Source organism: Ceratotherium simum, chromosome 1, assembly GCF_057802395.1.
Source record: "Ceratotherium simum simum isolate JZ-2026a chromosome 1, ASM5780239v1, whole genome shotgun sequence".
Lineage (NCBI taxonomy): Eukaryota > Metazoa > Chordata > Mammalia > Perissodactyla > Rhinocerotidae > Ceratotherium > Ceratotherium simum.
In genome coordinates this window covers 98965624-98981581 of record NC_141900.1, presented here as the reverse complement: position 1 = coordinate 98981581, position 15958 = coordinate 98965624, and the positions used below count along the sequence as shown (strand labels likewise).

The following is a 15958-nucleotide window of genomic DNA, read 5'->3' as shown; positions in this document are numbered from 1 at the left end:
ATTCTGTGACCTGACTCTATTCTCTCAACCACGCGTTAAATAATATACTTGCTCACTGTAAACACTTTCTGAAACTTGGCTCCTACCTGCCTAAGGAGACCGTGGGACTAAACCTGTAGTCTCCCCTTACCCACATCTATACTGTCCTGTCACTGTACCCATATACACCGTCATGTCCTCACAACAAGCAGTCTCTCAGTATATAGGTGTGTTTCTGCTCTATTTAGGCTATATCTATATACACCGTGTGCTACATGGACATCTTCAGTTCCATTCTAGTGACACAATGCAAGTCTGTGTCCTGCAACCCCACTGACATTATTTCTAATACTATCTTTATCCATTTGGAAATATTGGTGGTCACCAGCTCAGCCACCATTTCCCTATACTTGATCTTGTCCTAGTAATCCTATTACGATCAGGCAATACAAACCTAGAACATGACAAAGCTAAAGGAAGTCTGTAAAACATAGTTTTACTCACATAAAGACATCAAGAGAGAGTTTTTTTGCACTGCCCGTTATGGGGCTGCCACCTCATTTCCTCTCCACTGGCGGTGAATAATCACTATTTGTCTGAGCACAGCATCATGGTGCATGAGCATGGCATCATGGTGATCTGGGCTTCCTCCAGACCAGAGACATTTTATTTTGCATCTGCTGACCCCATCTACACGGAACTTCTTTTGAGATAAAGCTCCAAGTCATCCCATTAACAGTGTGTGACAGAGCTCAGTAGCTCCCTCGGAGCCCCTCAACACCTTAGCTCTTGTCCATTTCTAGGCACGAGACATAAAATTGTATTTCAAAGATATCTCCTCCCCCTCATCACACTACTTATTCTTTGAACCGATGTCGAGTGCCATGTGTATTTTTGAGGACCATATTTCCTGGATTTTCTAGCAGTGTCTGTTTTGAATACTCTGACTTAACACCACAAATTACTAAAATATTCTTGAGGTTACAATACTTCTGCATTTACACTATATCATCCATACTGCTGCTCACCTTAGGAAAACATCCCCCAAATCAAAAGATATATGTTCTAATTTTGATTTAGAAAATATGACCATCACATAGATGTATGCCTTTATTCACTGTTTGACTTTACTGCTCCCAATGCTACAAAGATATCAAAATAAGAGTAGCTTTCTGGACGACTAACTGCTAAGACCAGTGTTTATTCACTTTACGAAAGTCTCACCATCCCAGTGAAAACTGTAATAAAAATCTCTTAGCTATTCCCTAATGTCTGAAAATATCACATCATCCACTGTCTTGTAGACAGTTGGTCTTACAGAGAACATCTCTAGTGTTAATGCTCACATACACCAAGCCTACCTGTGGCCCCGGCACCATCCACAAAGATAATGTGAGTGTGAGTGACCTGTTTGTGTCCTTCACAAAGACTGTGAGGATGAGCTCGTTCTGGTCCACCTTGCAGACACTAAATGACCAGCTCCTGTTCACTCCACAGACATGGTGAGTGACTCAGCGCCTGTCCACACCAGATGCTGTAAGTCACCTGTTTGGATCTGTACCACCGACACTTGAGTGACACTGCTCCTGTTCAACCCATGACCCTGTGAGTGACCCCGTTCTTGTCCACACCACACAGTGACTGACCACTCCAGACACAAGGAATGACATGTTCCTGTCTATCCCACAGATGCCATGCTTAATGTGGCCACAGACAACCTCAGACAGACCACAGTGTGGGCAGCCATACCCTTTAGGGACCCCTAATATATGAAGACTCTTGACTATATTTAGAATCACTGTATTCTTTTGATAAGAGGGATTCCTTTGCACACTTCCTGACTCCTCTTTCCTCCCCACTAGCGTAATGACATACATTCCTCTTGCAGGGCAGTGTCACTCAGAATCGACACCCCCTATCCTTCCCTCTCCCCAGCCGTTGCCCCACGAGCCCCCTCAGAAGACATGGCTTCAGTTTCAGGCTCACCAATTGGTTAACAAATGATCCCCACTTTGCTAGGGCCTAGGATACCCCAGGTGTGCATAAGAAAGAGGCCACATGAGGAGCTGTTTAGTGAGGGGCTGGGATTTCTAGAGTAGGCCAAGGATGCAAGGGCTTGGAATGCAGTGGGGGAGCAAAAGAGGGAAGAAGCTAGAAAGGAAAGTCACCCCCTCCCTTGTCTGTTTGACATACCCTTTCCCCTCAATCTGACAAGAGTCCTGGCCAGAGTTCACTCCTAGGTGGACAAAGAGGGACAATCTGTCTTGGGAACCCAGGCTCCAGGAAGGAGAGAAGGGCCTGAGATCTGAAAAGCAAGCGGCATCAGGATCAGCTCTCCTAGGGCAGTCTTGCTGGAAGGCAATTATAAATGATGCTCAGAACTAGAGCCTGAACCAGGTTCTAGCACCCCCATCCCAACCTCCAACTCTTAACAGCTCCCTTCGCGCCTCCCCAAGTTCAAAATGCAGTGTGGTGATTAACACGAAGCTTTGGAAGTACTCCCAGTATAGGCGGAAATAGGGTGGGGGGCAGGGCAGGAGTCATTTTTACAGGTTAAAGCACCCTGGCTACCAGGGGGAGGTGTGTACTTAGACATACGCAGAATGCTAATCCATAGGAAGATAAAGGAAGGCAGGCCCAGGCCTGGTTAAGAAGGAGACAATGAAAGATCTCTAGGTTGGGAGCGCATTCACAAGGGAATCTCAGTCATCCCTTATCATAGGGGTTAGCTTTCCCCAGGGCCTAAACTTTGAAGAAAGAGCCCTGATTATTGGCCGGGGGATCTGGGGGCAGGGTGCCCATTTCCAAGGTAGAGACCAGGCCGGAAGCAAGTTTTTCAGGCAAGAGTATTTCCTCCAGCTTCCCTCCTCTTCCTGACCAGGGTACTCAGTCACACGCCCCGAACCCCGCCTCTCTGCCCAGCCCCCCATTTCCGGAGCCTGCGCCCGGCACCCAGCTGGGGCTGGTCCCAGGGGGAAGGCCTAGATTCCTGTCTCCCCGTGCCTCCCTTACCTCCGCCGGGCTCTCCAGCCGCCCGGAGCCAGGAGCTGCGCAGGGACGAGGGCACCCACCTGGTCAGTGTCACATGCTGTCGCGGCCCAAGAGCCCCCTCCGGTCCCCGGCGCCGGCCGGCAGTCCCCAGCGCAGGCCCCGCCGCCCGCGCCGCCCCACCCGCGGCCCGCCCGGACGGGAGGGAGGGATCTGGTCTCCTCGGAAGTTTCAGGTGAGGAAACCAGGGACACACCTTCCCGGGGGAGGGGCAGGTCCCGGCGGCGGCCGAGCCTCATTGGTGTGAGGGGAGCTCCCGCGTCAGAGCTGGGGAGTGCCGGCCGGGCGGAGGACCGGGCGCCGCGGGCCGGCGGCGGGAGAGCGGGGCGGCGTGCGGGGCGCAGGCCGGGCGCACAGCGGCCGGCAGGAGGGACCAGAGGGCGCGGGCCGCACGGAGCGGGGGGGCCTCGCCTGTGTCCTGGTGTGTCTCTGAAAGCTGCTGCGCGTTTCTTCTCCCCTGTACTCAGGTCTTCACCTGCGCCTGACTCGGGACCATGCTGATCTGCCCTCTGTTGGTGTTTCTCTTTGGCTGGTCTGTGTCTCTGAATGTCTGAGTTTCTGTGTTTGTCTGTACATGCGTCTTTATCTTCGGGCCTCAATGTTCATTTCTCTTCTTGATGTCTACCTGTCTCTCCCTGCATGAGGAAGGGTGTATCCTACTCTCTCTTTCTCTGTCTCCCTAGGAGGCCATCTCTTACGGCCTAGGAATGTGCAGCTATGTATTATCTGAGTTCGTTTTAGGATGGTTATATATCTCAGGGTATGTGTTCCTTCTGTCTTCTTCCCAGGACGTGTGTATGTTTGTTTTTAAGTATCTAAGCCTCTGTCGCAGGCCTGTGTGTTTTTTTTTCTGATTCTTTCAGGGAAACCTTGTGCCCCAGTGGTCTTGGAGGCCAAGCCAGAGTGGGTCTATCTTTATACCTCTCCACAGACTTCAAAGAATGCCAAAATATTCTATGGTGCAGTCACACACACACAGTAAGAATCCTTCTTCTAGGGGACAGAGATTCTTGATATGTTCATTTTAGTCTGCTCAGCCCCCAACCCCACTCGTTACTCCAGGGGTTTCCGTGATGATATAAGTCAGGTAGAATCTTAATGGGCTGTCTGGCTGTTTTGTTCTTGGGAATGCCATCATCTATAAGCCCAAACAGCTAGTCAGTTAGACCATTTCCAGATTACTGTGCCCATTGGCTGCTGCATTGATCCTGGCTGACTGTGCTTACAAGGATTTTGAAGGGGGCTTTAGGACAGAATGTCATTAAGGTAGAATGGTCTCTTCTCCAATAGAGTCGTGAAGCATCTCTATGTTCAAAGAATGTGCTACTTTGCCCATATTACTTTGGCCAGAGAGGTTAGGCCCTAAATGGTTCAGCAGCCTTCAGCCTTCTCTATGCTGCCACGTAAGGTGTGGGAAGCAATGGGCAAAACCAAGACTAGAAGTTCAGGTACGTAAGGGCAGGCCTAGCACGTGTCATAAACCCAGCAAGGGAGTAAGAATGGAGAGTGCAGTAAGTCAAAAGGTTTAAGCTAGAACTGACTATTTCTAGGCTGGGAAAGAGAACTCAGTCCAAGGTATGAGAGCCCTTGATTTTGTTGACTGAGGAAAAATTCACTACAATTCAAAGAGCAGATATTTATCTGGGGAATTAGAATTGCAATTCCAGAGACACAGATTCAGGCAGAAACCCAAAATGTGCTCCGAGGAGGACAAAGGAGGCGAGGGTTTATAAAGGCAAAAAGAGATAAATCACACAGGTTGTTTTCCAAAATTTCATTGGTGCTGGCAACAACTGTTACTTCTTGGTTATACGTGATTGGTTGCTAAGGCCATCTCTAAGGTGGAAAGTTCTTATCTAGGGGAGCAAGCATATTTCTTGAAAGAAGGTCAAGGTGACAGCAGTGAAGCACAGTTCAGAAGTTACATTCCTTCTGGGTTGGGACATGGCGTGCATGCGTAAGCCCTACTTCCTTAATGGCCTCCCAGCTCCATTTTAGAAGTATGACATATGTTACTCCATTTTGTCATCGCTGTCCACAATTTCTAGTGGGTGAGCAAGGTTAGTAAATGTCTGGTCCTTGGGCTGAACTTGCTGATCTCTGCTATGTCCCATAGTGCCTGCTGGGAATGGGCAGTGTGGTCAGAGGAGCTGAAACTGCCCCCTGAACCAGCCTGGCTATTCTTTCTGCTCTGCTCGGGCTTCACTTGTTTCTCCTTGATTACAGCTCTCTAGCCCTTTGTTTTCTCTGGATGTCATGTCTCATAGACTTGACCTCCTCTTGTTCTGCCAGCTCTGGCCTATCAGCATTTTTGTTTTTTTTTTAAGTCACCACCCTTGATTCAGTGACCTCGGGGCTCTTGTCCAGAGAGTTAAGCATACAAGGCTTGACCTGACTTTTCAACTAGTAGTGAGATGTAGGAAAGTTAAAACTTATCACTTAGGGAGTTGGCTCTTGCCATGGAGCATCCCTGTCTGCAGGGTGTTTGCATATGCGGACAAATCTAGCTCTCCAGGCTCCTCTTCCCTTCACTTTGCAAACTGGGGTGTTCATTTTTGTTTTTTCCATTACTTGATACTTGCCCTTGGTGTGTGGGCTTCTTAAGCAGGCCTGTCATCCTATCCCGAGATTTTGATATTTTGTTTGGGCCTATATTTCCTCTGTAAAGGCCTAGAGAGGAGAGAGTGATACAGTGGAAAGAGGATGAGATTTAGATTCAGATGGGTGGATTTGAATCCCACCTTCACCACTTAACGCAAAAATTTGGCGTATTAACCTTCCTTTGCTTCATTTTAATCTTCATATGCTTCATTTTTTTAATGTCTTAAATGAGGATAATAATATTTAATAATACCTGCCTCACTGGGTTGTTGTGGTAATTCAATAAGGTAATACATCACCTTAGTACAGGTGTAGAAGGTGCTTGATACGGGTTAGTTTCCTTTCCTAACAGTGCGTGATAGTTATGTATGTTGAATGAATACGTTTACAATAACAAGGTGATAAGAGCTGGGAAAGGTAAACAGATTCAAAATAAAGTTATTTTAAAATAAGAGCTATATTAGATGGGGGAGAAAAAGAACAGGTTCTGGAATTGGGGGACATTTAAATTGGAGACAATGCCTTTGAGATCCAGCCATGGTGGGGGAAAGACAGAGAACTATCCTGTGTAGTTCTTGGTATTGAGACTAAAGGAATCACAGTGACCTTTTTGAAGCAGGAACTCATCAGTTATCCCTGGGGCTGTCACTGCTCTGACCAGATGTCCTCCTGGTGCCACCATCCGCGGTTACTGGCTGTGTGGGGTCCCACTTGGTTACCTCTGACTCTCAGTGGATCCAGTGCTAGTTCTTTGACTATTCCTCTGGCCTTTCAGACTGTGCTTTTTGCCTGATCCCATTAGCCCCCTTTGAACCTTTTTGAACTGATTTTGAACTCAGTTCTTTTCTTAACTTGGCTGACCGTGGTCTCTGGTCTCTCTGTCTTTCTCCGTTCAATCCACCCTGACCTGGCCAGTGTGATTCTTAACTATCCTGTTCCATTATGATGAATATATTTTTCTTTTCTCATCCTTGATTTCCCTTTATTTCTTTTCTCAACCTTTGCACATTGGCACTAGTCTAACTTTAATGCTGTTCAAGGTGTAAATACTGATTGCCTCATTCATTGTTTTTTGTTCATTTACTCAATATGCAGTTTTAGAAACCAGATATACAAAGACCAAGTCTCTGGCCCCAAGGAGCTCTCCATCTAATCGAGGAGAGAAACAGATAACAAATCACGATAGCAGAGCCTGATAAGTGTTATGTTGAGATCTACACAAAGTGCGGTGGAAGCCTGAAGCAGAGAGCCCTGCTCCGGCAAGGAGAGAAGCCTGAATGGATAAGGTGATGCTTGAGTTGACTTGTCCTAAAAAGACTCTGTTACCTGGTGGAGAGGAGTATAGGGGAAAGGCATACCAACACTAGAAATGGGATGTGGAAAAATAGAAGCCTGAGCACATTCTGGGAAGGGCAAATAGTGTGGGCTTAACATGAAGTGTGGTGAAGAAACGACAGGGAAGAAAAAGAAAAAAATCGTAACTATATAAGCTGATGGGTATCTTAATTAGCTTGATCGTGGTAATCATTTCACAGTGTGTATGTATGTGGAAACATCAAGTTGTCCATCTTAAATATATACAATTCCTATTTGTCAATTATACTCAATAAGGCTGAAAAAAAATCTTTTAGAGGAGCCCCATCTCTGGAAGAGTAAAGTCTAACCCCAGTAGCATGCATGGCCTACAAGATCCTTCATAATCTGGCTGCCTGACTCCACACTCTCCCCAGGTCGCTGGAGGCTCATAGTTCTTGACATTTCTCCTGTGTATATTTTTAACTTGGGTGCATATATCATAGGAAAATATACATGCCTCTGCATCTTATTCAATTGAGCGTCTCCAAAGAGTCTGGTAAATAATGTCTGAGAAGGACCACGTCTTTCCACAGAATGGTCACAGCTATGGTAGAGTGCCGGGAGCCATAGAGAGACAGCAGGGTCCTACCCTGCATTGCAGTAGCAATCCCTAGAAGTGCCATTATTCAGATGCAGATTGTCTCGATTGTTTTCAGTGCTTGGTTTTGGGATGTTTCTCAAGTTTCCTCAAAATTCTTGGAAGATAAGAATGGGGATGAGGATGATCCCTGATCACAAAGAGACTAAAACCGATGGAGTCCCTTTAGTGGAGTTCTGGCTCTATTGCAGTGTCTCTCAAACCTGGCAAATTAGAAAAATCTCCAGGAAAGATTTTTTTCTTTCTTATTGTCTGTTTGTTTGTTTTTAAGTGTCCCAGGTGATTATGATGAGAAGCTAGATTTGGGAATCCTGATATAAAAGCAGTGGTTCTTTACCAGAGGCTTCCGTTATAGTCGCCTGATGAGCTTTATGAATTTGCCCTTGCCCAAAACCTGTGGAGTTTCAATTCTGGAGATATGGAGTCAAGCAGAACTATTGGAAAATAGCTCCTTGCTGATTTGGATGCTTAATGATAATGAAGACCCTCTGATCTACAGCAGTGGTTTAAAAACATCTTTTATCCTACCTTCCATCAATAAAAAAAATTTCAACAAGCATTCTCAATATATGAGTGGTTTATTTATTTATAAACTATATACATTTACTTCTTTATAATATGCAAAAACAGACATTTTAAAATAATGAGATTAAGATAATGAGATAAGAATAAATATAATGAAAAGTTCTTTTTCCTCCCGTTCTCACTATGGATCCACTGAGCATCCCACTGTGTGGACCCCTGATAGAAAGAATGGGGTCAGTGATTCCTTTTTTGGACCTCAACTCTTATTTATTTTTTTGCTGAGGAAGATTCGCCCTGAGCTAACATCTGTGCCAGTCTTCCTCTATTTTGCGTGTGGGTTGCCGCCACAGCATGGCCCCTGACCAGTGGTGTATGTCCACACTTGGGAACCGAACCCAGGCTGGTGAAGCGGAGTGCACCGAACTTAACCACTAGGCCACAGGGCCGGGCCCTCAACTCTTATTTAGATTCTACAGTCTTGGGTAGCTGTCTGAGAGCAGAATCACTTCCCCAACCCAACCAGGGCATTCTTACTCAATTATTTAATTCACTCAATCATCCAACATATATTTATTGTGTTCCCATTATGTGCAAGGCATTGAATGAGGGGCTGGGGATATAGTGGTTTACATGGTCCTTGATCTCAAGGAGCTTATGTTACGCCAGCACATAGACATTAAACATGATTACTTAATTATTATGTTAGTATAATTTTAATGCATGCTAAAAAGTAGATATTTATAACCCAAGAGAATGACCTCATCTGAATAGTTAGAGAAATCAATAGTTTGGAAGTCCTATTTCAGCTGAACTCTGAAGGATGAATAGAAATGAGCTAGGCAAAGAGGATGGGGAGGAGAGTTCTAGGAGGAGATAAAGCGTTTGAAAACCTTGAGGCAGCAAGGTCATTGGCTCATTTTAGAAACTGAATGAAAGCTAGAGTGTCTCAGATCTGGAGGAGGATGGAGGGACCTTGGCACAAAATGAAACTAATGATGTGAGTAGAGACCAGAGATCGTGGGGGCCTGGGTGACCACATTAAGGATTTTGGTCTTTATCTTGAGGGCAAGGGAAGCCATTGAAGGATTTAAAGCAGGGAGTGACAGGGCCAGATTTGCATCTCAAAAACATTGCATAAGAGTGAAGCAAATTATCTCTACTCTTTCCCTTCTTATCCTTTGATTGGACTTGGAAACCTCTGCTTTTATGTTGCCCTCAGCTTACACTTTCTCTTTCCCTACTTTCTGCAAACTCTTACACGTTCTTCAAGATCCAACATTGAGGTCACTCCTTGGTGAAACCTTCCCTTGTTCTCTCTTCCAAACTTTCACGACATTTAGAGCTAATCTCCATAATGGCACTTCCTAGGTTTTGTTATAAATCACCTGCTTTATTTTTATTTGGGAAAGGCAGGTGCCGAAAGTTGTATTAACTACAGTCTTCATGGCACACTGTCAAAGGTGATTCCTTTGGTTTGTTCAAGTTTCCTCCTTTGTGTTGCTTATTTACTCCTTTTTTATTATAAAAAACCCTGTATTGTTTGTGCTCGTGTATTTTTAATTTACATAAATGCTCGTGTATTTTTAATTTACATAATTTACATATATACATAAGATTGTGCATCAATCTTATGTTTTTTACTTTTTCCAATCAGAATGAATTTTAAAGTTCTAGTCATTTTTCTCTGTGAACTCTTACTGTTTCTATTTTTATTTTCATTTTGTCGTATTTTCTTCTTTCATCCACTTTTATCGTGTGTGAATATGTACATGTGTATATATGTTTATGAGCTGTATTCTTTTTGGTATAAGATGAGAAATATACACACACAAATGCATACTGATATGTACATAAATGTTTATACCAGATCTTACACTGATAGGAAGAGGGAGTTAGGGTGCCAGGAATTCCTCTGTTGGGGCTTAAAGCCAAATCTTCTATCATTTTTATACATATATATTTTATTTTTTTCCTCCTATTTGGAAGGTGGAAAACATGCATTATGTCTGTATTTTTTTTGTATTTTATCTTTTTAAGACTAAAATCTCATCATATTGTTGAAAGACTGAGTTGGGTCTTTGTGTGTTGCCTCTTCCGATGGGCATAATAGAAGGCAAAAACTGATAACAACATGCTGGTTATTTTGAACACAGAAATGATCTTAGTTCTGCCCTTCTTGGTCAAACACTGTCTTTCCCTTTTGCCATTAGAAAGTCATTGGCTTTATCCCTAATCCGTCTTCGATGTCCATTTCTGCAAATGTCCTGTTCCAGTTATCAAAGTCCCCAGTGACTGTCCTTGGGCACAAGTATCTCTCTTCCATCCTAATCTGTATTATTTATCCCATTCGTCTTCCAACTGCAGCCCCGACTCCTATAGCTGCACAGCAGGTTTCCTGTCCTACTCCTAACAATGGGCCCAGAGGATCCTGCTGTCACTGTGCCCCTAGGCTTCCACCTACCTGCCCTCACCTCCCTGTGGGAGTGGAGAGGTTGTGGTAGCAAAAGAGAAAGGGAATTACCTGCTGTCTATTGCTGTGTCACAGTTCTGATTGCCAAGGCACAGAGAGGCATGGATGGGAGACAGAAAAATGGGGGCAGAATAAGGATGAATAGAGAGGGAGATGCTTTTCAATTCATCAGAAGTATCCTTCTATTTCCCTTATGATACAAATATTCCTGCCTCCATGGTTCCCTCAAGACAGGGACATTGAAGCCATTAAATTCATAAAGCAAAACATTAAAAAGAAAATAGAGTTAGGAGGACAGTTCAAGCCTCTCCTTTTAGAGATGATCAAACAGCTCCAGAGAGGTTGTGGCTTAAAAGGTCATACTCCTAGCTGCTGGATAGTGGCCAACTGGGGTTAGCATCCTCCCGTTCACTCAGGCTACCAACCGAGGTTGTTGAGCGCTTACCTTAGATTATCTGCATTTGCGATGTCATTACTATGCATAAATTCAAGGTAGCATGCTCGTTGTTGTGGCATATACAAAGGCAATTATGACATGGACTCTGCTCCAAAAGAACTTGGAAAATTTAGATGGAAATGATAAAATAATATTCTAAAGCAACCTCTGATAAGCTCAAAGCAGGGTAAAAATAATAATGCCAGGGAAATTCAAAGAAAAGTATAACTAATGTGGGCCAGAGTGGTAAGGAAAGGCTCTGCTGAAGAGGAGAGTCTTGAGCTGCCCCTGGGCAGAAAGTGTGGGAGGATGTGGGAGATGGGAGATACATTTCCATGACCGTTGACACTCTATGCCTCCCCTTACTACCCAGGTTCCCTTCCTGACACACATACGCCTGACAGTGGTAGGAGTAGCATTTGGGAGTAGTAGTGGGCTGGAGGGTGAGCATGAAGCCTTGAGACATCAGCTGGGGTATGTGTGGAGGAGTGGAAGGCATGATTACCTGCGACAACCTTCACCCTTTTGGCCCGAATCATTCTCCATCAGAATGCTTTTGACAATGTGCTGCTGTGGCAGATTCACCAAAGCACTCACAGATTTGGTCACCAGTCAGAAGTCTATTTTGGATTTCTAGTTCCTGAAGGAAATGTGTTTTCTGCCTGGCAGAAGCAATAGCACCATCTTGTGGAAGTAAATTCTTTCCATCACAAGCCTTTTTGTTCTGAAAACAGTCTTTAAAAAAATCAATTGTGAAATGCATTCTTGGCTCTAAATAATTCTTGGAATACCCAATTTATGAGTAACAAAAGGTTTCTCATATATCCTAAATCTTTGATGGCCGAGCTAGCAGCTCATCTTTCTTATATTTAGAATAATCACACACATACGGGATCCAATATTCTCCTGTCTCAGACTTGTTTCTTTTCGGTGGTGTGTCCTCAGGTTTGGGTTTCAGCCATGTCCCAAGGGATCCTGTCTTCTTTTAATTTAGCAAAGTAACTCTAAGTCCCCAATGAAAACAAAGGAAAATAAAGGAAGAAACACTGGCTGCCGTGGCTCTTTTCTGTCTCCTGCAGAGGAGTTGGGAAAAAGAGGTCCCTTAATCTTTAGGGAGCTAAAGCACTGTAAAGGGGAGCTCAGAGAAGAATTCATCACTGCCAGAAACTTACAGAATCAATTTCTACAAATTGTATTGGGTCCACTGAAAAAATACTCCCTGGGAAGATGTTTCTTTTAGAATCATAGATTCATTGAATCATTGAACGACTAATGAGACTTTTGAATGCTTTGCTTTCCAGTGGAGGGGAAGAAATACCCCATCTTCTCAACCTTTCTTGACCCTGGTTTGGTCTGCATCAAATGTGGAATTGATCTCCCTGGGAAGGTCTGGGACTTGAATAGGCTGCCCTCTGAACAGTCTCAGGCTTCATTAGAGTTTAACATTACTGTAAATTTTGCAATATTCAAAAAAATCTGTTTCAGCTTTTTCAAAAATCATGTTTTGAAAAAGTTACACATTGACGTTTCAAAATTTAAAAGTACAAAAGTGTAAATTTTTTCTTTCACACATATTCCCTCAGCTATCCAGTTCCCTTTACTGGACACTCCAATATTACAAGTGGTTTGTGAAATGCTTCCAAAAATATTCTGAGCTTATAGGAAATATATTACTATGCTGGCCCAGGATATATTTTGAAACTTGCATTTTTCACTGAAAAATATAAATTGAAGATTGTTTTATATTATCAGTACATAAAGAGCTTCCTTGTTTATTTTTCAGCTGTACAATATTCTGTTGAATGGATGTGGAATTGCTGGGTCAAATGGCATGTGCATTCGTAATTGTGGAAGATACTGACAAATCATTCTCCATGGAGGTCATTTTTACCAAGTAACAGCAATGTATGACACCCCATGTTCTCATTAACTATGTGTTTTTAGAACTTTTTAATCTTTGCCAATCTGATAGGTGAAATATGATATTTCAGTGTAGTTACTGTTGCAGTTTTCACAATTTTCTTGTTATGAATTTGATTATCTGAACTGAAATTTTTCACGAGGCTGGGTCACCTAATCAGTTCTATTTCTCCAAAGCTACATTGGCAAATATTGTGATTTTTTTTTAATTTAGTTTTTTGAATGGGTAAAAACAGCTCAAATTTCTAGCAGCTCTCAAAGGTATTTGTTGATATTCTCCCTCCCCTGCTTGTCCCCAGTGGTGGATTTACTGTGATGCTAGCAAAGCTTCAGAGCCCTACCAAGGGCCCCTTCCAGAGCCCTGAACTACATTTGTAGTCATAAATTCACATTCTTTTTCTTAAAGAAGCTGCCCCCAATTTTATAAGCTTCAGGCCTGGTTATGCTCTTGCTTGTCACCATCATCCCAGTTTCCAGCCCCCTTGTTTCTTATGTATCCCTCCAGATTATATTATGCACATATAAGCACATACTGATATAGATTATCTACCCATCTTCCTATTACACTTGCTTTTCTCGATGTATCTTGGAGATTTTTCTATGTAAGATATGAAGAATGTCCATATTGTTTTTTGTTGATAATTACATGGCATTCCATTGCATTGAGGTACTGCTCTTTACTTAATCAGCCACCTATTGGTGGAACTAGTGTATATTTGTTTTGTTTCATTTTTGCCATTTTCTTAAGTCTCCACGTTTTAGAGACTTAAATGGTAGCTAAAAATCTGGTGTGGCCACAAGTTTTAGAAGAGGTAAGAATTAAGGTAGGTGAGCTTGACAGAGAGAGTCCCAGCTTCCCTTACTCCTCACCCTCTTTAGGTATCTAGGACTCTAACTCTTATCAAAACAGGTCCCCTGGGACCTGCTATTCACAACGTACCATGGACATATGCATCTGTGTGTTAAGTTTATCTATGATTGTGAAACAAAAGATTGTCTTGCTAAAGAAATTCTGAGTATCTGAAGGCAGGAAGGAGAGATCATTGTAAGCCTCGAGTGCCTCTAAAATCATACTGTATGGGCATTAGCTTCATAAAAGGGCAAATAGCTCATGAAGTCATATTACTCTACCAGTAGCATTGCTACAACCCACAAGAAGATGCCCACTGCTTACACAGTAGCAATTTGTTCTTATGTGTCTGATGGAGAAGGATCCAACAACCCAGGCATGGAGTATGGGATGTCTTCTGTATGCCGGAAGATTCAATCACTTAGTATTTTGACTCTTTCCCAACTTCAGTCATCACTTCCTTTCTGCTTTTCCAGTTCAGTGCAAACACCATAGTAATATCATTTTGGATAGCAGCTGGAAATGCAGCCTTTCCGTTCTCCCCACCCTCCTACAGTATCAGCTGTCTAATCTCCTATGACAGCCTACTTTCTGGGAAGAAAGGACCACATACCTGTTTAGTTTGGGTTCCCCTAGCTTTAACCCTTTGCCCAGTTATACTTTTTGTTTAGATGCTCTCCTTTGGCTCTTTCCTGATATCTTCCCTAGAACTGAACTATAGTGGGCTTTAGTTAGAGACAGCACATTTCAAGTCCTCTATCTCTTTTACAGGGGCTCAGGTAACTAATATATGGAGAAAGTGGGAGAGGAGAAAAGGAAGAAGGTGAGAGAAGAGAATTAATGAATCTCTATGCTGAACTAGGAGTAATGTTTAGTACTTCTTTTCAGCTTAAAAAGTGTTGATGTGTATATTACCATTTTTTTTTTCTTTTGGTGAGGAAGATCAGCCCTGTGCTAACATCTGCCAATCCTCCTCTTTTGTTTTTTTGCTGAGGAAGACTGGCCCTGGGCTAACATCCGTGCCCATCTTCCTCCACTTTATGTGGGATGCCGCCACAGCATGGCTTGCCAAGCGGTGGTTGGTGCACGCCCGGGATCCGAACCGGTGAACCCCTGGGCCGCGCAGCTGAGTGGGCGCACTTAACCGCTTGCGCCACCAGGCCAGCCCCATGTATATTACGTTTTTTGAAGTTCAGGACATCCCCTTGGAACAGAGAGGGTGAGTGGTGTCTTATCACCATTTTATAGAAGGGGAAGCAAAACAAGGATACAGCTAATCATGGATACCTGAACCCAGGTCTACAGGATTCCCCACTATCTAGAGATTTGATGGTTCAGGGCTGACACAGCTGGGTCCCTCAGGAAGTGATCTGGGGAGCAGCACAGTTCACAATGTCTCTACTGTAGTGGGGCTGAGGGGATTTGTCGTGAAGCTTTACTTGGATTGTATTTCACATAAAACTGGAAAAGATCTATTATATGTATCAATGGGAGTGCTGCTGATGGAGATCTGGGGAGAAGGCTCAAGTCTCTCCACCTCTTAGTACTGCCACTTCTCTGGAGTTTCCCTGTTGTCTTGAAGAGCCAGAGAGCTAGAAACTCAGAGCCTCTGATTACTTGTGGCAGAGACTGCTAGATGTTTATCCAAGCTGTTTCCTCTTATTCCTGTGTAATATAGAGACTGTATTTCCCAGACTTCTTTGCATTTTTTGTATGACCACGTGACCAAGTTTTAGCTGGTAGGATGTGAGCAGAAGTGACGAGTCCACTTTTAAGCCAGGTCCACTAAAGCCTCTGTGCTTTTTCTCCTTCCAGCACACATCACAACCTTGGGAAATACGTGGAGATGATGACAGATCCACAAGGTGTAAGGATCCTTTCTGACTCACCAATTGGTGGCTAGCTGCTTGCTAGTCAGGAATGCCTGCTCTGAACAAGAGGAGAAATTTTTATTATATTAAAGAAAATACTGTAGTACAATTTAAAACAGTCTAACAAAATCCAAAATATCAATCATTGTTTATTTTGTCCTGGGTTTGACTGTAGTGTGTGAGCAAATGTGTGCTGACTCATATTTGAGAGCCAGAAGATCAAGAAGACATCAGAATAAAGTAAGCTGAATTAACTGTTTCTTTTCCTTTTTTTAAATTACAATACCAACACTTGTTTACTTTA

General features: G+C 43.5%; 1 protein-coding gene and 1 long non-coding RNA gene across 8 annotated transcripts in view; one reads left to right on the top strand and one right to left on the bottom strand.

Moving 5' to 3' along the window:
• The window catches only part of ARHGEF5 (Rho guanine nucleotide exchange factor 5), a 24630-nt gene extending 21483 nt beyond the window's left edge, over window positions 1-3147 (bottom strand). For 2 of the 6 annotated variants that reach the window (XM_087432143.1, XM_087432140.1), the window contains exon 1: window positions 3051-3147. The gene's annotated coding sequence lies outside the window, so the exon portion shown is untranslated. Of the gene's footprint in view, window positions 1-2991 lie in introns of all 6 variants that reach the window. The other 4 variants (XM_004430646.3, XM_087432117.1, XM_087432126.1 and 1 more) reach the window with 3 other exon arrangements.
• Window positions 2627-15958, top strand: LOC147918310 (uncharacterized). Of its 2 annotated transcripts, XR_015552478.1 has the most exons (5): window positions 2627-3202; window positions 6724-6914; window positions 12797-12918; window positions 14555-14606; window positions 15599-15958. It is a non-coding gene; the product is annotated as an uncharacterized LOC147918310 (long non-coding RNA). The 2 variants fall into 2 exon arrangements; XR_015552484.1 differs by lacking the exon at window positions 14555-14606 and having other exon boundaries at window positions 2732-3202; window positions 15599-15956.